The sequence below is a fragment of the Bos grunniens genome, chromosome 14 (assembly GCF_055505025.1).
Source record: "Bos grunniens cultivar Pamir isolate PY7600 chromosome 14, Bosgru_T2T1.0, whole genome shotgun sequence".
In the NCBI taxonomy this organism is placed as follows: domain Eukaryota; kingdom Metazoa; phylum Chordata; class Mammalia; order Artiodactyla; family Bovidae; genus Bos; species Bos grunniens.
In genome coordinates this window covers 75,646,677-75,671,519 of record NC_141178.1, presented here as the reverse complement: position 1 = coordinate 75,671,519, position 24,843 = coordinate 75,646,677, and the positions used below count along the sequence as shown (strand labels likewise).

The window sequence follows — 24,843 nt, the reverse complement described above, 5'->3', positions numbered from 1 at the left end:
TGGTTGGAACTCCTTGCTCTCCAAGGGACTCTCAAGAGTCTTCTCCAACACCATGGTTCAAAAGCATCAGGGAACTTAGGGAAAAACAAAAACAAACAAGGTTTTGGCTCAGGAGTTCTGGAGGTAAATGGCATGCCCAGGGCCACACAGGGAGGTGGGGGCCATGCACAGACCGGGGGTTCTGCCTTTACTGGGGCCAGGGTTGGTGGGGGGAGGGGCTAATGTTTTGCAAGGTTGCTCCTCATTGGCAAATCTGAAACAAAAGAGAGGGAATAAAGCAAGTGTAGGTAGGGAAAAGCAAGGGCACTCAGAAAGGCCAGCTATCTAGATCCCCCAGACTTTCTAGAAAGAGGAACTTCATGGGTGGGGCCACGTGACTCTTTAGTTGTGGATCTGTGGCAGTGTGTTTATGACATAGATGCCTAAACAATTAAAAGCTTAATGCCAGGCACTCACATTGCAATCAAAAGAGCTAATTGTCAGGCATTTACAACTACACAGATAAAGAATCCACCTGCCAACGCAGAAGATGCAAGAGATGCAGCTTCAGTCCCTAGGTCCGGAAGACCCCCTGGAGAACGGAATGGCAACCCACTCCAGTATTCGTGCCTGGAAAATCCCAAGGACGAAGGAGACTGGAGGGCTACAGGCTATGGGGTCGTAAAGAGTGGGACATGACTGAGCGACTGAGCACGGTACATAGTACCACGGCTATAAATACAGATAGAGATACAGATGCTTCCTATGTTCTCATTACCCTAAATAGCGTTCATACTAAATGAAGTAGCTTTGCTGTCTCCAGGACTTGGAATATGTGATGTTTATCTGCTCTGCCCTCCACCTAGAATGCCCTTCTTTTATCTTCCTGCTTCAATCATCTTTCCTTCAAAACTCAATTCAAGCACCGCTTCTTCTGGGAATCTTTCCTCCCTGCGTCCTGTACATTCCCCCAAACATCCCGTGTGTGTGTGTCCCCGTGTGTATGTGTGCGTCTGACTTTCATCCTGCTGACTCCACTCCTTACGGTGCCTGGCCTGTGTGTGTGTCTGTTTTCGCTGTTGGCCCAGGAGCTCAATGAGGAACAGGAATGTGTGATTCATCCTTCGTGGGGACTTCTTGAGAAGCCAGCTGGGCCAGGTGCAGCTCTGCATCTCCAGAGCCAAGCATGAGCCGCTGAAAGCGGGCCCAGTTTGTCCACTTGTCTCAGCCACACAGAGCCAGCCCTGGCTGTTGGTTTGATCAACACGATGTCCAGCTCACTGACCTCTCTGCTGAGCTGGACATGGGCCTGGTCCCCCTTGGGGATCATTTCTTTCTCCTTGGACACCCCCTGGGGCATCACTCAGCTTGCCACAATTTGGAGATCTGGAGATGGGGGAATCCCACGTCTAGAGGCTCTGGCTGTTTAACGTTGGGACTGTCCACCATCTCTGTTGTTCACAGCTCAGCCTGCCTGCCTTCAGAACACCTGCTATTTATAGATCTACATGCTCAGCCTAAATTAAGCAAGCACACCTTATCAGGATACCACAGCACACCACAGCCCTTTCAGATTTGGATCATGAGAAAGAGGAAGAAGGACATGGGAGGGACCCAGAGCCAGCCTGTCTGAAATGCACTTGGCCAAAATATCCCGTGCCTGTGCAGGGAAGAGGCACACTGCCTTGTGGCTCAATGGCTTCTCATAAACACTTTGTCACAGGCACTAAAAATATCCCTAGTGCCCGGGGATTGGCCGTCAGAAAATGAGAAGGACTGAAGGGAAGGTCCCTGGGACAGGGGAGTGGTTAGATGTTTGGAATTGGTTCCCTGTACTTTGAAACCTCAGCAGGTAGACAGGCACTTAACTGAAACATCCTTGAGGGCAGGCGCTATCTCCTTCCCCATTGAGCCCCCAGTATCCAGGTCAAGGAAGGGTTACTGGGTGAGTGTTTCTGGAGTTGTCCTGAACAGCTGTCGCCCTGTACAGTTGTGTAATGACCCTTCAGGTGGCAGTACCACTGACTCAGTCATCTCCGTGGCAGCATATTTCTGTATAAAGTATGTCAGTGTCTATGGTCATCATCATCAATCATCATTGTAAACAACACTGCCCGGAACATCTAGTGGCTTTAGCATTTTATTTCTTTTGGACTGTGTCCTTGGGCTAAGTTCCCAGGACAGAGATCCTAAGAATGTTTTCGGGGTTCCTGTCACGTATTATCAGTTGTGACTTTGTCATGGTACAAAGGGAGGAAGGGAGACCAGAGGACGGGAGCTGGAAAACAATTCCCGCTGAACTGGGAGCAGGAGGGAGGCGGCAACAGTAAGAGCTTGTGAGGGCGAGTGGGTCTGCTGCTGTCAGCTGGGTCCAATGGCCCTCCCCGCTGCACACACACAAACAGACACATTCCTCCACATAGGAAGAGGCATGTTGGCTGTCACAGCAGCTGGAGGGGAGGGTCGTCTGTTGTTCTATAAGTAGGGGCCCGGGATTCTGTGTGTCCTGCAACATGGCCAGTCCTGAGCTGGGCAGGAAATGCCAAGATGCACTCTTCAAAAACCCCGAGGGGCAGTTGGTAGCATAGCAGCTGTTCTTAAACAGTTGGTTTTGAAGGCCTCTTTACAGGGTCTTAAATGTTACTGATGGTCTCAAATAGCTTTTGTGTCTTCTGTCTTTAAGGAGACATTCTTTACATATTTATCGCTTTATTTAAGATTGGCAATAATAGGTCTATCGCCTGATTATAATGAAAAACAGCTACTTTCCCAAATGAAACAGAAATTTAGTGAGAAAAGTAGCATCGTCTTACTAATCTCCATGTCTGGCTGAAAGGAAAGCAGCTGAGTTCTCAGTCTGCTGTCGCCTCGGTCTGTGCTGGAATCCCACACTGCCTGTCTCTGGGAAACAGAGGCAACAGTCAGTTCCTGAGACAGTGAGAATGAAAAAGCGAGTGGTGTCTTGCCATGAAAATGGTTTTGCCCTCATGGACACCCTGGAAGGGGCTCATTGACACCCTGGCGGCTCTGGAACATGATTGACGGAGCACAAGTGCATGGTTAAGAGCTTGGCTTTTCAAGCAGGCTGCTGAGAGGGGAGGGGCGGTCAGCTCCCAGGGTCACCTGCACCCAGCTGGGTGACCTTAGGCAGGAAAGGTAACTCCTGTGCCTCGCTTCCAGCCTCTATCAAATGGGATAGTAGGACCTACTTCTCAGGATCATTATGAGAATTAAATGATCGAATATGTATAACAGTCAAAGAACAGCGCTTGGTACTTATTAAATGTATGTATCCACATATACGTGTGTGCATATATGCTATATGTGTATGCATATGTGTATACCTATCATACTTTATATGAACACTATATGTGTCTAAATGTATTTCTATACATGTCATACCAATGTGCATGTATGTATACATATCATACAACATGCATATACTATGTATGTGTATATATGTATATACTGAATAAAAAATAATTTTAAGTCACCACAGCAAGAGTCACCAATTTCACTTCATTTCTAAGAATTTGAATCTTAAACACAGCCCTATTTTTTTAATTAATTTTTATTCGAGTGTAGTGGCTTTATAAGGTTGTGTTGGTTTCTGCTGTCCAGCAAGGTGAATCAGCTATACGGGTGCAAACATCCTTCCCCTTTTAGTCCCCATAGAACACTGAGTAGAGTCTCCCAGCTGTACAACAGGCTCTCATTAGTTATCTACTTTGTTCATAGTAGTGTATATCTCTCTGCCCATCTCCCGATTCATCCCCCAGCCCAGCACCGCATCCTAGCGCAGCATTTCTGACCCCTCACCCGGGTGGAGCGCTGCAGGAACCGTCACACTGTGCTCAGGGTCTGTCTCGTGGAGCATGGCCAGACGCTAGCTCAGCTGTGGGGTCACATGTCTGTCCCCCTCATGCTCCCTGGAGCCTCGATCAAGGGCTTGGTGACAACTCCAGACCATCCTTCTCATTTTCTCTTCCTCCCTTTGCTGGTGAAGTGACTGTCTTCATTTAGCCGCCTGACTGAGAACATCTGGCCGCTGGGGCAGATATCAAAGTGGGGGTCCCAGGTGCCTGGCCCCAGAGAGTCCCCAGAAACCCCAGGCGCCTCCTGGGGGCTCGCGGGGCTGCTCTGTCAGCAGCACGGCTCACAGGGGGAGTGTTTTCCTGAAATGCTTTCTGTCTAGAAGCTCTCAGTGTGAGCTTTGCCAAGGCATATGCATTCCCTTAGCCTTTGAAAATACACATCGGTTCAAAGAGAGGAAAAAAAAAAAAAATAGGTCAGCATGAATTATCCAGCCACAGCATTCGAGCACAGGAAGAAGGAATTTGGGCGGAGGGTCTTTTAATAAAGTGCTGGTTGCTGTTCTTCCTCTTGCTTTTTTCATTAATTCTACTAACAAATATTGACTGGATGCCTCCTTGTACCAGGCAGGGTTCAGAAAGCCGGGACTGCTTCAGTCAATCCCTTGGGAAATGTAATAATATATGACTTCTGATAAAAGACAAAGGTAAAGGATTCAAAGATCTGTAGGAAAATGGGAAGTGCTGTGAGAGCGAGAAGCAAGGGGAGGAGAAGGTTTGAGGGGGCTGCTGGTGCAGGTGATGGGGAGGCCACACAGAGAGTAGACAGGTGAGCAGAGACCTGGAGGCGCTAAGGATCTGACCCAGGTGGGCACCAGGGGACCGCCATGGCCAAGCCCTAGGTCAGGAGGAGTGTGACTGGTGAGTCTGACCAGCAGTGGACTCAGGGGGCCCTGCAGAGTGAGTGAGGGGCCAGATGACCAGGGAGGAAGGGGAGGGCAGATTATAGGGGTTTCACCTTGGACTTTGGGTGACACTTGTCTCCAGGGGTGACCCTTGTCTCGATGGACTTCAATGACTTCCTGAGGTTAATTCCCTCCTCCTGTAATTAGTCAGCCTCCCCTCTTCTGGGAAACCAGCCCTGAGCCCTTGACTGGGCTTGGAGCCCCTCCTCTGAACATCCGAGGTCGTCCACGTTGGCCCCTAGCCTCGCATCCTCCAGCTCAGATGGAAATTAATCCACCTACCAGATTAAGGTCCATTAGCTGGGTGTTTCAATTTTCTGTCCACCAAGTGGGTGGCAGCTGGTCTTGGGTTTCATGACCTCCTACCCTTGTTCAGGAGCACCACCCCCAACCTCTAAGCCCCTAGGGACTTTCTCAAATTGCATCTGTCCTCTAGGACTCTTTTCATCCTGTCCCCAAATGGACCTTGACCTCCCCCTTCCTCAGAACCCACTCAGATGCTCTTGTGCCCCTCCCAGGCACTCAGCAGGTTCTGCCTGGCGTTTGCCTGTCACATTCCCCCACAAGATGCTAAATTCCATGAGGCAGGGAATGGCAGCCTGAACTCTGTGTGTGTCATCTTCCCTGTGGCTGGAGACAGCTGGAGGGGGGGACCCACCACTGCAAGGTTTGCCCCCAGAGCCTTCAATGCCTGACTGTGTGGCGCTTCTGTGCCCCCGGCGTGCACCTGTCTCCCAGCTCAGTATTTGCAGCACCCACGCGTCCTTGCCTGGCCAACCCTCTGCCTGGAGTGCCCTTCCCCTATTTCTTTTATTTATTTTTTTTTAATATTTATTTACTTGCTTATTAATATTTGGCTGTGCCTCCTAGTTGAGGCTCTTTAGTGGCAGCGTGCAAACACCTAATTGAGGCATGTGAGATCCAGTTCCCCCACCAGGGATCGAAATCAGGACCCCTGCACTAGGAGCCCGGAGTCTTAGCCACTGGACCACCAGGGAAGTCCTTTCTCCATTTTCTTCACCCAGCAGGTCCCCTATCAGCCCTTACTAACTCAACAAAAGGGCCACCTCCTGGGGAAACAGTCCTCAGTCCTCAGTGCTCCCTCCCCTTTAGCGCCAGCCCCTCCCCTCTTGGTGGCTGTTTTCACCTCCCACGGAGGAGAGGAGGCTTTGATGTGTCAGAAGGATTCACGGGGCCCTGCCTTCAGAGCCCTTGGAGGTCCGGAGCAGGGGCAGAGAGCTCTTTCTGTAAACGGCCGGAGATAGTAAACATTTTCGTTTTTGTGGACTGGATCGTCTGTGTTGTGACTGCTCAGATATGCCACGGCCGCGCAGAAGTGGCCACAGGCAGTACAGAGATGAACAGGCATAGATGTGTTCCAGCAAAACGTCATTTACCAAAACAGGCGGCCGGCCAGATCGGGCCCACGGGTGGCCATTCGCGGAATCCTGGACTTGACTCAGCCTTGGCTTCAGAGGGAAACAGCTTGACCGGCACACGCACACCCTGTTTGCTGTCACTGTGGGGCCCCCGGTCGCTGGGCAGGAGCTCTTCCTGAGCGCAGCGTTTGCACCCAGAGTCGCACCCTCCGTGACTGGCATGTGCCCAACACAGGGCCAGCTGCTAGGACACAGGACGGGTCAGTGAGCGAGGCGATGACATTCCTGCAGGTCCTGAGCCTAGTAAGCCAGGCTGGACCTGCCCCTTCCCTCCCAGCACCAAATGCTGGGGAGGGGCCAGTCATGGGCTGTGGGACCCCTGGGCGAGTCACTAAATCCCCTCCTCCAGTGCATCTTTGCTGCACTGGTTTTAAGGGGGTGCAGATCATCCATCCCCTCGAGGTGGCGCTGGGAGGATTCGGCTCAGCCCTCCCGACCCCTAACAGCCTAGGAATGCCTCCCCCCTGGCCGCAGCCCACAGACTTCTGAGACACCCGGCCTTAACCGCAGAGCTGTGATGGGGGCTGGGGGCACCTGGAACTTCCTGTCTGCTCTTAGTCCCTGAAAAGGAGGCATTGAGGTGTGAGACCCCCCAGGAGGTAAGCGGATCCCATCCTGCACTAGAATGTTCTGGGGTCTGAGTGGCTTGAGTCCTGACGTATACTTAGGCAGGAGCACACACAGCAGCTTGTGTGCTCCAAGTACGATTCACACACTATTCACTGTTCACACACATTATTTAATTGCCGTAACTGCCTGTGCTATGGATATTATTATCCTGATGTTACACAAGGCCTTCTGCATCATAGAGGTTGAACCGCACAGGAGCAGAGCTCGAATTTGAACCCAGTGTTCTGACACCGAGCTTTGGCTCATAACCCCCAGGGCAAACTGACATGCAAGAGAAAGCATACAGAGCTGGAGGGAAGTGGAGTGGATCAAATTCACCCGCCAACCCAGCCCCCTTTCTCGAGCTGGTACATGGTTACACAGAGAACTGAAGTAACTTGCCCGAGATGACGCAGCATTGGTGACAGAGGCAATATTTGAATCCAAGGGTTGATTTCCAGCCCAGTACTTTATCCACCAAACCCAAACCTCTCCTTTGGCTTGGGACTTGTAGAAAAATACAACCCAGACTACTACTAACTCTCATCTTAGCCTTTATTAAGAAGCAACCCCTTCTCCAGGCAGTGGCAATATGGCTGTGCACCTTAGTTAACATGGATGGGTATCTGGGCCTGGATCCGGCCAGATCTGGGCTCAAGAATCAGTATCTGATTGTTGTTGTTCAGTTACTTAGTCGTATCTGACTCTTTGTGACCCCGCATGGACTGCAGCAAGCCAGGCTCCTGTCCTTCACCATCTCCCGGAGCTTGCTCAAACTCATGTCCATCAAGTCAGTGATGCCATCCAACCATTTCATCCTCTATCATCCCCTTCTCCTCCTGCCTTCAATCGTTTCCAGCATCAGGGTCTTTTCTAATGAGTTGGCCCTTCGAATAAGGTAGCCAAAGTATTGGAGCTTCAGCTTCAGCTTCAGCATCGGTCCTTCCAGTGAATATTTAGGGTTGATTTCCTTTAGGATGGACTGGTTGGATCTCCTTGCAGTCCAGGGGACTCTGAAGAGTCTTCTTCAACACCACAGTTCAAAAGCATCAATTCTTCACCGCTCAGCCTTCTTTATGGTCCAACTTTGACGTCCGTACATGACTACTGGAAAAACTATAGTTTTGACTAGATGGACCTTTGTTGGCAAAGTAATGTCTCTGCTTTATAATATGCTGTCTAGGTTTGTCTTAACTTTCCTTCCTAGGAGCAAGCGTCTTTTAATTTCATGGCTGCAGTCACCATCTGCAGTGATTTTGGAGCCCAAAAAAATAAAGTCTGTCACTGTTTCCACTGTTTCCCCATCTATTTGCCATAAAGCAATGGGACCGGATGCCATGATCTTAGTTTTCTGAATGTTGAGTTTTAAGCCAGCTTTTTCACTCTCCCCTTTCACCTTCATCAAGAGGCTCTTTAGTTCCTCTTCACTTTCTGCCGTAAGGGTGGCGTCATCTGCATATCCGAGGTTATTGATATTTTTCCTGTACTCTGATAGGCTGGAGCAAATCTCTGACTCTCTGGTTTCTCATCTGGCAACTGGTGCTACAAGGCCCCAGGTGGCTGAGTTGTTCTGAGAACTAAGTGCAATGACGTATGTGTCATGCCATCCCGGAGTCCTTGGTCCTCAGCAAGTGTGCCCTCTGGTCCCCCATCCTCATCTGCTCCCTGCTTCTCCCTCCCTCATCACCTCTGCACCAGGGAGCCATGAGCACCCCTCCCACTTCGCTCTGCTGCAGAACCTCTCCCATGATTCCTCCCGTGAGTGGCCGCTCTGACCTCGGCTTGGGCAGTACTGCAAACCCAGGAAACCACGCTGAGCTATTTCCACCCCAGGGGCCATGACAGCTCCCTTTTTTGTTCCTGCCCTATAATTGCAGGGTTTTACAGTGGTTTCTCTGTTGCCTGCAAGTCCCAGGATTCGCCCTGTTTCTCTCTGACAAGTAATTGTATCTCAGGAACCCGCAGCAATTAGGCCCCCAGCCCCTGGGTGGAAGCCCTCTTTGTGTGGAGACAGATGTCTGGATGGAAAGGAAGACGTTAGCTTGTTGAAGCGAACTCTGTGATTAGACCAAGCTTTTCATAAAGCCTCTGCGTGGATTTGCTGGCTCCTGATGCCTGGTGAGCCTTGAAGTCATCATCCACTCTTTCCAACTTCCTTCCCCTTGATCTTGGACAATCTGTGGGAGCCCAGACCGTGGGTGCTTGCTAGGCAATGAGTGATGAAGAGGGAACAGGAGGGTGCAGGTCTCTGGTGCCCAGGGCTAGCAAGTTGTCGTGTCTGCAAAGGTGGTAGAATCTTCAGCTTAGGGACTTGTCAGAATGCACGTTGCTCATGGCTCAGACCTGCCTTCCAAGCAAGGTAAGGCTACCTTTGGAAGAACTAAAGGAAGCTGGGGGGGTCAACTTGCCTGCGAAACAGTAATGTCAGCTGGAGGCGGCAGTGTTGCCTGGTGGTTAAAGCGCTATCCTGGGCACACTGCTGGGTTGTGTTCTGGTTCTACCACTTTCCAGCCGGGTGTCCCATCCTTGCAGGGCCCCCTTTGAGGTAGGTGCTAGTTTTAGCATCACCACCCCTCTTTACACAGAGAGGGAAAAAGGCACAGAGAGGTTGAGAGACTTGCCCAGGGGTGCCCAGCAAAGATTTGGCAGCGCCAGATTCAGACTTGGGGAAGCTGGCCCAGGAGTTCACATGCTGAACCGCTAGGCTTTCCTGCCTCTCAGCGTGGAGGGAGTGACAGCGTGCACCTGCGTGGGTGTCACCTGTGCCGTGTGCAAACGCAAGCCCGGGGCAGGGCGGGCCCGTTGGTCCTCCGCCCCTGGGATGTTCGAAGGACAGCGCAACCCCCCGGGAAGGGCTGCACCACACCCTCCCCGGGAAGCTGGGCGGCTCTCCTCGGTTCTGGTCCAAAGGCTGGAGGCCCCTAGACGGGGTGCGACTGAGCAGGGTGGGGGTGGGGCCCCGGCCCATCTGTTTGGAATTAGACGGGAACGGAGCACAGTTGGCCAGAAGGCAGCCACAATGAGCCAAGAAACAGTTTGGAAACACTCTGCTCATGTCTCAGAGTTGACTTCTCCTCTTGTGATTCTGTCCCGGTCTCTCTACTGCGGCGCTCACAGACAAGCATGCTGGAGTGAGTGGCCATTTCCTTCTCCAAGGGATCTTCACCCACCCAGGGATTGAACCTGTGTCTCCTGCACTGCAGGCGGATTCTTTACCCGATGAGCCATCAGGACTGGGGACAGATCCAGGGATGCTCTTTCCTTGGCCTGGGGTGGGGGCCTTAGAAGGGTGAGAGGCAGTGAGCTGGCGAACACCGTGAGGCTAGAGAGCGACCTTACTCCGGGGAGGACAAAGGTGATAACGAGCGACAGCATTGATCGTGTGCTGACAACGTACCGCTGGCTTAGCGTTTAAGCCCTGGGGTCAGCATCAGATTTGCCTCCAGCTCACAGATGGAACCTGGCCTCCCCAGGGTTAACTAGCACAACCTCCACAGCTGCTGAGTGACTCTGCTGGGAGTGGAAGCCAGGCTTCTGGATGCCAGCACTGGGCTCCTGGGCCAGCTGTGGCATGGGGTGAAGTCCTCCAGGGGTCAGAGCAGAAGCCTGAGTCCCAGGTTTTGTCTCTCACCAGCTGTGTGGCCTCGGGCAAGTTGACTGACCTCTCTGGGCCTCAGACCTTCTGCTGTGGCATACGCTGCATGACACTGTAGTATGTCCCCACAGGGACAGTGCAAGGAGCTTCACCCGTGTGGAGCCCTGACGGAGCTTGGAAAGATGAGCAAGGACTTTTCTGTGCTCCTGGGTGAAAGTGACGCTGTCCCGGGCTTTCGGTTGGGATTGGAGAGAGGTTCTGGGGGCTGGGTGGGCCCTAGGGAGCCTCAGAATGCAGGGATGGTGTGCCCAAGCACTTCTTCCTGGAAGCCAGGCCCACCCTGGCTGGGCCTGCATTCTCATAGACCTTTGCTGACATCGTATATTGCATCCTACTTTTCCTTCTCTTCTTTGGGTCTAAGCTTCTGGTAATGAAATCCTAAATCCTGGGAGATTTTCTCAGTAAATACAGCCTCGGAAGATTGCTAGGTCAGGGTCCCAGGGCCAAGCATTGGGTGGCTGGAGAAGGTTTTGAAGGTACCAACAGTTTTTAAGGTTGGGGAGCGTTGGTAGTTCTAGTTCATGATCATAAAAGTAGCCATGATCAGTGAAGAGAATCCTGAAAAGAGAAGAAAATGTGAAAAAAAAAGAAAAATTCCACAGAACCACCCCTCCAGGAAAGTACCTATTTTAGCATTTCAGAGAATTCTCTTTCACTGTATGTGTTTTGGTTCCTCTAGTGTTAAAACTGTCATCTGATTCTAATACTGTTTCCATTGTCTTTTAACAATTTAAGAGTATAGCAAATGTTTCCTCTTGTTTTAAATTCTTCATGAGCATTGTTAAAGATGCAGAGTTTTGCACGGTATAACAGATATTTGCGCAGACTATGGTGCACTTAGTAATTTCCTTAAGGTGGAGCATGTTGGAGCTCTGTGGCATTTTACTATTAAAAATAACATGATGATGGATAAAGAAGATGTGATATATATATACATATTACATGTGGTGTACACACACACACACACACACACACACACAGGAATATTACTCAGCCGTAAAAAATGAAATATTGCCACCTAAAGTGGGCGGACTTAGAGGGTATTATGCTAAGTGAAATAAGTCATACAGAAAGATAAATACTGTATGACTTCACTTATGTGGAATCTAAAAACATTAAACAAATGAACATATGAAACAGAAGCAGAGATATTAAAACAGAGAACAAACTAGCGGTTGCCAAGGAGAAGGAGGGAAGGGAGAAAAGAAAAAGGTGAAGGAGATTAAGAGGTTCACACTTCCAGTTGCAAAGTAAATGTTACAGGTATGAAATATTCAGTGTGGGGAATATAGGCACTAACTATATAATATCTTTGTATTGTGACGTATCAAAACTAGACTTATCATGATGATCGTTTTGAAATATAAAGAAAAATGTCTCCATGCTATGCATCAGAAACTAACATGGCACTGTAGGTCAATTACACTTCAAAAATAATAAAAAAAAAAAATTGCACTTCAAACAAGAGATCAGATTTGTGGTTACCAGAGGTGGGAAGGTAAGGGAGAAAGATTTGAATGAAAGAAAAAGGTAAAAACTTCCAGTTATAAGATAAATTAGTCCTAGGGATGTAACGTGCAACATAATAAATATAACTAACACTCATTGTGTTTCTGCTCAGTCGTGTCCGACTCTTTGCCACCCTATAGGCTGCAGCCTGCCAGGCTCCTCTGTCCATGGGAGTTCAGGGAAGAATACTGGAGCAGGTGGCCAGTTCCTCCTCCAGGGCATCTTCCCGACCCAGGGATCAAACCCTCATCTGAATCTCCTGCATTGCAGGCAGATTCTTCACCACTGAGCCATTGGGGAAGTCATAATTAACACTGCTATGCATTATACGTAAGCATGCTAAGTCGCTTCAGTCGTGTCCGACTCTTTGTGACCCTTCTGGACTGTAGCCCACCAGGCTCCTCTGTCCATGGGATTTTCTCAGACAAGAATATTGGAGTGGGTTGCCATGCCCTCCTCCAGGGAATCTTCCCGACCCAGATACTGAACCCGCCTCTGATTACATCTCCTGCCTTGGCAGGCGGGTTCTTTACCACTAGCGCCACCTGGGAAGCCCATGTATTATATACTGACATGAAAAATGTTAAGAGGCTCAATCCTAAAAGTTCTCATCTCAAAGTTTTATTCTGTTTCTTTTAATTTTGTATCTATATGAGAAGATGGATGTTCATTAAACTTATCATTTCCTGATGTATGTAAGTCAAACTGTGATGTCGTACACCTTAAACTTACACAGTGGTTTTGGTCAGTTACATCTCGATGAGACTGAAAGAAAAAAAATAACATGATGATAAACCTCTCCGGGTACAAAACTGTCCACATGTCGAGTCGTTTCTGAGAGCTGATTCCTAGCTGGTGACCCCAGGGGCAGAAGCTGAGCACTTGTTGAGGCTTTGGATGCTGCACGTGAAGGTCCTCTTGTTGGAGACTGGTGAGCAGAGCTGGCAGGAACCGTGCCTCTGCTGCGAGGGGCTCGCGCTGCTGCTGAAAGAATCTGAAACCACCTGTACCCAACTCAAAGGAAAGGTACCAGCTGGACAAGACTCGGCCTTTCTTTCTGATGAATGAGAAGCAGCTCTAGGCGTCCTGATGAGCTCAGTTAAGTTTCACTTGAAGCGAGAATGACTAGGACTCCCCTCCCCGCGGAAGGCAGACAAGGCAGGACACTGAAGCCTTTGTGCTGCTGGCATAGGGGGCTGCCTCCAGCAAGATGGGATTCACTGTCGAATATCGCTTCCTTGGTGACTCAGATGGTAAAGAATCTGCCTGCAGTGTGGGAGACTCGGGTTCCATCCTTGAGTTGGGAAGATCCCCTGGAGAAGGGAATGGCAACCCAATCCCGTATTCTTGCCTAGAGAATTCCATGGAAAGAGGAGCCTGGAGGGCTACTGTCGATGAAGTTGCAAAGAGTCAGATACCCTGAGCAACTAACATTTTCATCCACAAAGCAGTGCAGCTGTGTGGGCACACACCCACTCCCTGCCTTCTCCTCCCGTCCTCCGTTCTTTAATCTCTAAGGATGGTCTCTGGACATCTGACCTGTTGCTCATTTATTTCTCTGATGAGTCTCTCTTTCACCTAGAACTTAAGATCTCTTCATCCATTTTACTCCTTGCTGTAGGGCTTTCCAGGTGACTCAGTGGTAAAGAATCTGCCTGCCAATGCAGGATGTGGGTTCAAAGTGGGTTCAATCCCTGGATTGAGAAGATCCCCTAGAGAAGGAAATGGCTGCCCACTCTGGTACTTTTGCCTGGGAAATCTCATGGACAGAGGAGCTTGGCAGGGTACAGTCAATAGGATAGACACTGAAAATTCTTTGTCCGATTTGCAAAGAATTGAACTTGACTGAGCAACTGAGCACCCACACTGCCCTACCGCCTGATCCATTACCTGCATACAACAGGTATTCAGTAAATGTGTATTGAATGAACAGGGGAAATTGGAAATTTCAGATCAAAGGTCCCTAAAACATGATTATTTGTAGTAACAAGACTTGACCACATTGATTTATTGAATTAAACGTGCCTAGCATGTAATCCTCGGCCTTTCTTGGGTTACCCTATGAGGTGGCTCTGTTTTCATCCCATGTATTTTCTGCCTCCTGCCCCCTTGTAATTACAACAGAAACACTTCCCCATGTTTTAAAAAATTCTTTGTGAACCAGAATTTTTCTTCCATGCATGAGAGCATTCCAGATAGACTCCTGAGCACTTTGGATAGCTGGGAGCGGAACTGCTGGGGCATAGAGGATGCCTGCGTGTAACTTTTGCCACACTATTGCCAGGTCGTGTCTGAGGACCATTGCCGAGTTCGCCTTCCCATCCGCAGGGCGTGACTTCCCATGTCCGCCCACCAACACTTGGCATCACAGTGCCTGCTAATTTTTTGCCAGGCTAATAGGTGTCAAGTGGTGTCTCATTCTGTTTTTACTGGCATTTCTCTGATGGCTACCGAGGCCCCAGACCCCTGGGGCTGTCTTGCCCTCTGCCTGGCTCCTCTCCCACTTGGGCTCACTCTCTCTTCTGTGTCTGTTTCTGGACTCAGGACAGACATCTGTCCCTTCGGCAGGCTCTGGGTCCCAGCCTCCCCTCTCTGCTCCCCAGCCACCCTTCCAGAAGGGTTGTGTTTACAGACCCAGTTCTGGAGTCTCATATCGCTGGGTTCAAAGCCTGCTCCAGCACCTATAAGCTGTGCAACCTTGACCAAGGGCCTTAACCTCTCTGAGCTTCAGAGTCCTCACCTGCAAACGAGGAAGAGCTTTCCTGAGAATTCGCTGAGATGATTTATGCAGAGCGTTTGGCGTACAGTATGGGCTGAGTTCGTGGTGGCTGTTGAGAATCAGAGCCCATGCCATCCTGTGTCCTGGAGAGGGAAATGGCAACCCACTCCAGCATTCTCACCTGGAGAATCCCCATGGACATTGGGGCCTGGCGGGCTACAGCGTGTTGGGGTCCCAAAGAGTCAGACACCACTGAGCACATCCTGCCTCCTCACTGTCTGTTTGCCAGACTGGCCTCCCCAGCCTGGGAGGACTTGCGGGCAGGGCCGCCTTTGCTGCCTTTTTTATATTTTCAGCTCCTGATGGGCACATCATCAGGATTTGATGGAAGGTATCATGTCAGCCGCTCTGGAGGAGATTGAAGCATCAGATGGTGGGTTGGTCTAGAAGCTTTTATAAAGTCCCTTCTACCCCTGAAATTCTATGATCAGGAAATTACCCAGGAAACACTTCTCCTTGTGGAGTCCTTTCTAAGGTTTCTCAGCGGGGCTTTATTACACACTGCAGGTAATTATAGGAGGCTGCAGCGGCAGCAGGGAGCTCCCTGTGGCCTGATGGCTGGTTGGTGTGTTCTGGAGGCGATCATCTTTCCGCTGACCAGGGGACTGGAATCCTGGCAGAGGCAGGGCCTCCCTCTTCCTTAGCATGGGGGAAACAGCCCTGGAGGTCACAGCCTCAAGCTGGTGGCCCTCCACTCTCTACCCCAGGGGATGGCAGGGGAGCACCAGTGAGGATGAAAAATATCAGGAAAGTCACCAAAAGCAGGAGCAGAGGGGACCTTCAGGACCTTTCATCCAGGAGCCCTAGTCCCCTATGTTCATAGTGACCATGTGGGTGGTACGAAGACAATAGGGATGATTAAGGCCTGCGGCAAACTGGGAAATGAAGCAAGGTCTGACCAAAGGTCATGGCTGCTGCTCACTGCAGGGAATTGTTGCTTTGGGGAATGGGAGCTCAGACTTCCATAATTTTCTCCTTCTTTATTAAAAAAAGCTAGAGAGCCAGATTTTTATGATAAGCTTTCTGATTTTTTTAAAATTATAGTTAATTCAGAGTTTTGTCAATGGCTGTACGACACAGGGGCCTATCGCTGGTGGCTCAGCAATAAAGAATCTGCCTACGGTGCAACAGACGCTGGAGACTTGGGTTCGATCCCTGGGTTGGGAAGATCCTCTGTGGGAAGAACTGGCAACCCACTCCAGTATTCTTGCCTAGAAAATCCCATGGACAGAGCCTGACAGGCTGCAGCCCATGGGGTCACAAAAGAGTTGGACACAACTGAGTGACTGAGCGTGTGCACACACACACGTATGCTGCTGCTAAGTCGCTTCAGTTGTGTCCGACTCTGTGCGATCCCATAGATGGAAGCGAACCAGGCTCCCCCATCCCTGGGATTCTCCAGGCAAGAGTACTGGAGTGGGTTGCCATTTCCTTCTCCAATGCATGAAAGCAAAAAGTGAAAGTGAAGTCGCTCAGTCATGTCTGACTCCAAGCGACCCCATGGACTGCAGCCTACCAGACTCCTTTGCCCATGGGAGTTTCCAGGCAAGAGTACTGGAGTGGGGTGCCATTGCCTTCTCCGACACACGTATGGCACAGACAAAATACCTTTGTGAGGCAGAAGTTTCCACATCCTCTGATTTAGCACATTTGACAGATCAGGAAACTGAGGGTCAGAATCAAAGTTCCTGGGTAAGATAAATCATGGTCTGACATGCCACTGGGCTTTCCCAGTGCCTAAGTGGTAAAGAATACAGGAGACCTGGGTTCAGTCCCTGGGTCAGGAAGATCATCTGGAGAATGGAATGGCAACCCACTCCAGTTTTCTTGCTTGGAGAATCCCATGGACAGAGGAGCCTGGCGGGCTACAATACAAGGGATCACAAAGAGTCAGACATGACTGAGAGACAAGACTGAGCCTATCCCAATGGGCTCCTAACTTCACCTTGTTCCGAGGCAGGAGCTGAAGCCCAGAGAAGGAAAGGCACCACCAGCTCTAAGTCACAGAGCTGGTAATGGCAGAGTCTGGGGGTGAGACCAGGGCTTCTAGGCCTCCTCCCTGGGACTATCCAGTGACTGTGCCGTTGTAAATGACCCTGGAATGGTTTCTACAAAAGCTTGAAAAAGAATGCAGCAGACAGCAAATTCTGACCCATCACCAATCAGCAGGAAACAGCTGGTGCGCAGTGGGCAGGGTGGCCAGGGCACTCCTGCCCCCAGGGGAGCTTTTTGTGTACTTGCTGAACTAAAGCTTTCAGCACCAAGGGTGCAGAGACCAGCTCTGGCCTCGCTCTGAAGGGTCCCTCCAGCCGAATGCCTGGGCAGTCTGATTGCCCTTGAACTGGTGTCTTTAGAGTCTGCCTGTGAAATCTCAGGCAGTCTAGGGGGATCTTTCCTCTCCTTTGTGGTCAGCCACATGGCTTCAAGAAGTGAACCTGAGCTTGGAGTTCATCATGAGCAGTTCCAGTTCCCCATGTTGCGGCTATGACCCTGGGCTGCTCATGTTCATCTCTGTTGCTCTGCTGCTGTCTCGGAGTTATTGTCAATATAATCAAGTGGATGGGTGTAAACTGACGAAGAAAAAGCTGGAGAAATGTAAACTCTTTGCCCTTCTATTCCTTCTCACCAAAGGGGAACATCTGAGCTGGGAAAGGAAGGATGAGAAAGAGTCAGCCCAGTCAGCAAGTTCAATGGCCCTGAGGCAGGTTGAACTTGGTGAGTTCAAGTGCAGTTGTGGAGTTAGCCAGAAGAGAGCAGAGAAGGCAGGGGAGCACGTGTGAGGGCGAGTCAGACGGAGGTGGCTGGGGGCTCTAGGAGTGTGGTCCCTGGAGGGGGGACCATCTTCCTGGCCTTTCACGGGAAGTGCTATCCCCCGAGAAAATAGCAAGGATCTCACCCCCGAGACAGGTCCTTCTCACAAGGCCAAGACTGTGGGTGGGGCAACAAGAGGTCCAGGAAATGAAGACAGTGGGGTGGGAGGAGGAGGCTGGATCACCCCAGAAGACATCAAGGAAGGGAGGGTGAGTGATCCAGATGCTGAGGTGTGAGGAGGGTGGGCGGGACAGTGAGAGGGAGATGGATTTTGCTGATAGGATGGGCGGAGGCCAGTGTGGACGCTAGCAGTGTGGCCTCACTTTCTGTGACACTGGCTGAGCCACAGTATGCCAGAGACAGCCCTGAGCCCTGGCCTAGGAAGGCAGGGTCTCAGAGGGCAGACCCAAGTGATGTCTGGACCTGGAATGCAGGCTCTTGCACCCCCTACAACCTCATTCCTTCCAGCCTTGCGCATGCACTCAGAGGTCAGGGCCCCAGGAAGGCATCTCTCTGCCCAGGGAACGCAGAAGTCTAAGGAGTCTCCAAGGACCCTTTGTGCTCATGTTGTAGGCAGGCGGCTTGGGTATTTACTACCCCACAGAGGGCACTTGGAGGAGGGGAGGGAGCCACCTGAAGGAGCCTGGGCATCTGTTAGAAGGAAGAAAGGGGACAAGCCGGAGCTCACTCCTCCTGGTCTCTCCCACTGACTCCCCTCCCACAACGAGGAGGGCATGTCCACTCTGAGCACCATGCTCCCGGGAGATGCTGAGCCAGTGCATAGAAGCTGGTCCACTCTGGGCGAGTCTGCGATTCCCAAATCGCAGTTGGAAGTTTTCCTGGGTGTGTGCCTTGTGGGGCGGGAGGAACTAGAGGTCAGGAGTAGGTCAGATGTTGTCATCCTCGAGATTCTGATAAGTTTGAAATGACGTCTCTTTGCTGTTTGAATCATTCTAATTAGTGAAAAGTGAAAGTGTTAGTTTCAAAGATCTCCTTATACCCTGTGCTGTGCCTAAGATACAAATTTCCTGTTAAAGAATTTTAATTGTTCATGTGAAAACCCAAACTGGTTTGGCAAAGGGCAGATCCATTTGGTTCTCTGAATTTGAGCAGGTTGAATGATTTTGTTCTTTCCTCCCAGCTCACGTCCGACCCACTTCTGGTTTGATCAGCCTCGGGACACGTGGCAGAAATGAGGCTTGGGGCCTGGACTGTCCCTGAGTTGACTCATAGCTGGCCTGTGACCCGGGAAAAGCCCTTCACCTTCTGCAACTCAATGGGCTTTCTTAAGAATGGAAACGATGATATATCACATCAAGGTCTGTAGAAAGAGGAGGGGAGACCTTAGGATCGTTTGTCACTGTTGGCGTCAGCTCCAGAGCCTGGCAGTCTGGCTTCTGGTATTGACTCTGCCGTGACTCACTGTGTGACCTTGGACAGGGGACTTCACCTCTCTGTGCTTGCCCAAATATGGGGTGATGATAAGGTACCTGATACTAGGCTGTTCGGAAGATTGAATAGCTTTATCTACATCAAGTATTTTACACAGTAAAACACCCACTAAGACGCTCTAATGCTGCACACATAGTAGGTCTCGTTGAAGACAGTCACTCTTCTGTGTTACTAGATGCTCCAGAACAATTCCATTCTGTTAATCTTTGCCACTTTCACAAGGACTGCAGATTTCCTGCATATCTCCCTCCCCATATACCATTAATGAAAGTTCTAAGCCCAGATAACCTTGCTTTTCTGTCCCTTAGCAAGCTTTGCCTTGATGAGAATTTTCAAAATGTGTTTGTCGATCTTTTAAAACCAGAGAAGAGTATTTACTGCCCAAATGTGCAAGTATATCAAAAAGATTTAATTCAGGGTGCTGGATATTAAGGCTGCAGATTTAAAGAGGGAAATGACAAGGGTTTCCTTTCTCTGCCCTTTGTGTGCTTGTGGCAACAAACACTTTCTTTTATCACTTGAAATCCTGTTTGAAAAGGTCAGAGGTTATTTGTGTGAAGTACAGCGTGAGGACTCAGAAAGGAAGAATAGGAGGTGAGCGCCCTCAGATTTCTACTCCAGGCTCTGTCCGTAACCCGTGATGGATTTTGCCTGGTGTCCCCGTGCTGCCCCCAGCTGGGGTCGGCGCCCCGGGCAGAGGAGGACCGCCAAGTCCAGGCTCGTGACTGTCAGTAATGAAGACCAGTCACCTGTCCCCAGCTTGCCTGCGGCCTTTAGCCCACTCTCTCATGGCTCTTGCCGTCCCCATTTTCCAGAGGAGGAGACTGAGGCTCCAGATGCTTTCAGCTCTGGCTTCAGGTTGCCAAGCCAGCGAGCGCCGGGACCTGCAGCTTCCTTTGGATGGCCACAAGCACCCCACCCAAAAGCCTGTACTCCGCCCTGACTCCTCTCCCCAGCAGGTGCTCCCCACGCTTCCTGCGCTCCGTCCATCTGATGTGGGATGACATGAAGGGGGGCAGATTTATGGGCCTTGTGGAAATGCTTATCAGCCTCATGTCTGCCAGGCGCCTTCACGTGAAAGCCCAAAAAACTCTTTGGAAAGTGGAGCTGATGTTCCGAGGGCCACTAATTGGTTGACTCACGAGCCTTAATCACTGGCTCTGAAATATTCGATGTGAAAGATGGACTTGGCCTGGGAAACCCCAGTGGGACAGGCATGCAATGGTTTCCCAAGGACAGAGCTCAACTATAGGAGGTGACTAGGTTGGGGTCATGAAGAGTCGCTCGTCTTTGCTAATTTGCTGGGTGACAAGCCTCTGCTCCCCCCGCCCCACGGGAGGGGAGCCGCATGATCAGGCCCTACTTCTTCGTCCTGTAAAATCATCCCTTGGCTCAAAGCGCTGGGCTTCGGGCAGAGTACGCCCAGCTCGTTCCTGCCCTTACAACCTTGCATGGACTCTCCCCTCCACCTGCTCTCTGCTCTCCTCACCCCTATCTTTGCATGGCCAGCTCGTTCAGGAGCTCAGCTTGGAGTTCACCCCAGGGCCCGCTTCCCTGTCCCCCACTGTCACGCCATCCCCCTGACTTGGCTGCCCAAGTGTTTCCCGTGCTCCGCTCTGTGTGATGACTGAGCTGCCAGAGGAGAAGGCTGTTTCCTCTTTCACCATGGGGTCATCAGCACCATTCTTTTCCTCTCTATAAAGCCAGGAGTTTGGACCAGACAGTGGCCCTGGGAGCTTCCCCACTCTGCAAAAAAAAAGTTCTCGGAACTTCAGAGCACTTCACGTTGAGGCTTTCTCTTCCTGACGTCAAACCTGCCTCACCTGGGGGGCCCAGGTCTCTCCCAGCAGAGCCTGAGACCAGGATTTGGTGCATGTGGGTTACTGAGGAGGCAGTGAGGGGAGACGGACAGGGGTGGGGGAGACAGAGGCTGGGCAGGGAGGTGTCTCGGGATGGAATCAAGCTTCAGCCTGACCCCAGGGGCACAAAGCACCCACCAAGGGCTAGTTCCACATGGAGGCAAAGGGGGGGTCACCATCGAGCAGCTCTGATCCCCTCTGTCATAGACTGGGGGCCAGGGGTGGTCTCCTCCCTGGCTGGGCAGCTCCTGTCTGGCCAGGACAGTCCTTTGGAGGAGGAGGCAGCTGCCAGCAGCCAGTAGACACAGCAGCCGCCCAAGAAAGGCTCTCTGGGCTGCGTGCCAAGAGGAGCCACTCTCCGGGGACCCAGCCCCGTCCACCTCCCTAACCCTCGCTGAGGAAATTCAAACCCAAGACCTGCCCCTCCGGGTGGAGTGACTCCGAGGATCACTGGGAGTCGTTTGCTACCTGCAGAAGGGCTAGCAGCTTCTAGTTACCAACGCTTGCCCCTGCGGCCACTCAGGTTTCCTGCCTGTCCTCCAGGACAGCCCCAGGGAGGAAAGAAGTACTGGTTTCTCCTTTCTTAACGTCCCTACTATGTGCCAAGAATGGTTCTGGAAGCTTTAAGGGTACAGTCTCAAAATCTACCTCTCCCACCAACCCCGAGAGGTGGGGCTTACAGCGAAGGTATCAACCCTGTAAATCAACTATGTGCGTGTGCTAAGTCGCTTCAATCATGTCTAGGTCTTTTCAGCCCCATGGACTGTAACCCACCAGGCTCCTCTAGTTCATAGGATTCTCCAGGCAAGAATACTGGAGTGGGTTGCCATTTCTTTCTCCAGGGGGTCTTCCCAACCCAGGGTTCAAAACCACATCTCTTATGCTTCCTGCATTGGCAGGAGGATTCTTTACCACCAGGTATTCAATGAAAAAAAGTCCTCCTTTCATATGGTTTCCATGGAGAGTCGGAGGTAGGCTGGCCCCACCCTAGGCAGTGACTCCCTCCTGCCAGCCAGGGCGACTGCTGTGCGGGCACTACTGTGCACAGGCCATCCATTATTGATGGGCAGAGGTCAGCGAGCTCAGGTCAGGGGGAGCGAAAGCGGCCCCGGGGGTTTGAGTATTTGTAGGGCTGTTTTCACCCCCACCCCCAGGAGGGACAGCGCTTTGCACACCTCACAGGTGACGGGAGCTGGTGGAGCATGAGGCTGGAGCTGCTGCAAGCATGAAGGCTTATGTGTAATAATAACACCATAGGGTATCATTGTTGTTGTTTAGAAGGGCCCTCCCTGCTCCCCCACGTTTAGGAAAAACAGCTAAATAGCAATGACGCCTCCTGATTTCTCAGATTCAAGCTCTCTCTCTCTCTTCCCAAAGCACCCAGCGGTCTGCTGCCGGATAGAATGTTCCGGAATTAGACCCCGTCCCCCGCCTCCACGTGTGATCTGGGACTTGCCACCAGTTCACCCACAAGTGCCACCTGCCCGTTTCTGTCCTCTGGGTAGAGAAGGGCTACAACCCCACAGGCTTCCAGCCCCGCTCCGACACGGCCAGGCTTTGCCTGACGATCCTCGGTCTCGTCTGTCCCACAGGAAGCTGTAGGTTAACCCACGTGTGAAGCATCTTAAACTCAGGGCAGGGCGCACAGGGGTCGACAGGTCTGAGCACGCCCTCCTGTCTTTGCTCTAGAGCAGGAAGCCGGCTTAGCGATCAGGCAGCTCGGAGCTTTCGTATTCGGTGTGGAACAGGAAGCCTGCACCCTCGGGTCCCCCGACTCTCCCCACCCCCGGGACTCTGAAGGTGACAGCTGTCCCCTCTGCCCTCCACGTCTCTGTCACTTCTCATCAGCGCTTAGCATTCACTCCGTGTCTGAGCTGAGCATGAGGCAGGCTCTCTCCTTAGATCTTCACACTCTCTCTGTAAGACTGAGTGTCGTTTTTTTTTTTCTCTTTTGGCCATTTTTTAGATGAAGAAACAGAGGCTCAGAGAGGTTAGGGGACTCTCCCGAGATCACACAGCTGGTAAGTGGCAGAGTTGGACTTTGAACCCAGCTCTCTGACACCAGAATCTGTGCTCTTAATTGCCTTGTTATCTGTGCCTTAAGCTGTTCGATTGTCCTCTTCCACCTGAGTGTGGGAGACCTGTGACTTGGTGACTATTTCTTCCTGTGCTTCCTGCAGCATCCAGAATACAGTAGGCTCTCCATGCCTACAGGGCATTTAGAAGGCAAGCCTTTCTGATCTCACTTGGTTGTACAGTGTTCAGGTAATGGAGTGTGTGTCTAATCACTGAACTGTCCTAGTTAACTGCTTCCACTTTTTGCCACGTTCAAATACATCAGTATTTCCAGTATCTCCAGTATTCTTGCCTGGAGAATCCCATGGACAGAGGAGCCTAGGGAGCTACAGTTTCCATGGGATCACAAAGGGTCAGACAGGACTGAGTGTCTAAGACACACAAGTTCATCAACGTCTCCAACAGATACAAATAAGAAATGCATTATACCCCCTTATTGTAAAGATCAGATACCCTACTGCGGACTGTAACCAGACTGTTTTGAAGATGAGTGGGTCTTTTCTTTGTGATTCAAAAAATAAGAACGTCTCCCACGGTGGGACGGAGGGCAGGGCGGTGAGTGCAGCCTGGAGCCCTCTGCTCCTCCCCCCGCATCTAAATGGGCTCCCACTGGGTACTGATGCTCTCTCCCCGCCTTCCTCCTGCAGCCTCACCTTGGCTCTGACTACATCCACTTTGCATTGGTCCTCCTGCTTTTCACATCTCTTCTCTTCCATCTCCTCTTTCTCATCCTTGAAACCAGTCTCTTCCTTTTCAGAAGATTTCCTAGAACTCATCTTTGAAATCCCTTTGAATATGAACAAGCCCCATTTAGTAACATGACCACATGCAAACTACCTGATTCAGTCTCCAGACTCCTCAAAGAAAAACCCTGTATTGGGGGTGGAAGTGGGTGTGACGTTCATAGGCCACCAGTGTGGACCTTGGGTGTGGTCTATTAACAATTTTGGTTTTTGAACCCCCTTAGAGGTAATGAGGAGGCCCAGCAGCTGAGCCAGGGGTCCCCCCTCCAGGCCTTGTGACCTGGAAAAGCTGAGTTTCAGTAGCTCGTTTCTGCCTGGGTGAGATTCAGTTTAAAAAAAACATGAAAACCACAATTGATGTGCTTGTCCGGAAGTCTTGTTCTAAGCCTGGTTCTGCCACATCACCCGGTATGGACTTTGCTAAGTCCCTCCTCTTCATGGGGGCCTCAATTTTTCCATCTGTACAGTGGGTTATGGACCAAGTATAGCTAAGACTGACCCCCGGCTGTGGTTTCTCAGCTGTGGCATCAGTGAGCCTTTGACGATGCTCTTGCAGATTCCTGGGTTGACAGGGAAGAGCCACTGGGGCAGAGGACTGAGGGAGGCATGGTGTGTGATCAAAACAACGCTGTACCCTGATCAGGACAGGCCCAGAGCCAGATGCACACGTGGGTTCAGGGATGAGCCTCCCGTGACCGACAGAGGCCATCCCCCCACTCCAGGGAGGTCAGTCAGAGGCTCAGACCAGACCCATGCCCCCGCAGCAGGCCAGGTTCCTCCACACAAGCAGTGTACCTGTGTCATGTTCCAGCCACAGAAGGACTCAGCAGGCAGCTCTCACACCTGCAGGCCACACCTCTGAGTGCCGTACAGATAAACAGTGTGGTTTTGTCGTATTTTGGGGTTTGCTGCTTTTGCAAAAACCAAAGGAAGTCTGTAGGCTGGGCTCTGACTTCCTCTCCCTGAGGGTGGCCAATCTGCTTGGGCAAGGACCAGCAGAGCCTAGCAAGGACTGGAAACCTCCAGACACGAGGTCCAGGGATCAGAGGGCACCTGCTTCCACCCCTTCGTGGGTCAGGCCGACTGAGTTGTCACTGGAATCGTCCCATTCACTGTGTGAGGACACTGAAGCTGGGAAGTGACCAAGACCCCTCG

At 51.2% G+C, this 24,843-nt stretch overlaps 1 protein-coding gene across 7 annotated transcripts in view; it reads left to right on the top strand.

Moving 5' to 3' along the window:
- The window catches only part of ST3GAL1 (ST3 beta-galactoside alpha-2,3-sialyltransferase 1), a 92,782-nt gene that overhangs the window by 28,391 nt on the left and 39,548 nt on the right, over positions 1 to 24,843 (top strand). The window contains exon 3 of one of the 7 annotated variants that reach the window (XR_015140331.1): positions 22,836 to 22,890. The exons of 5 other annotated variants lie outside the window; for them this stretch is intronic. The gene's annotated coding sequence lies outside the window, so the exon portion shown is untranslated. Of the gene's footprint in view, positions 1 to 501; positions 11,054 to 22,835; positions 22,891 to 24,843 lie in introns of those variants that run through there. One more of the 7 variants, XR_015140334.1, reaches the window with a different exon arrangement.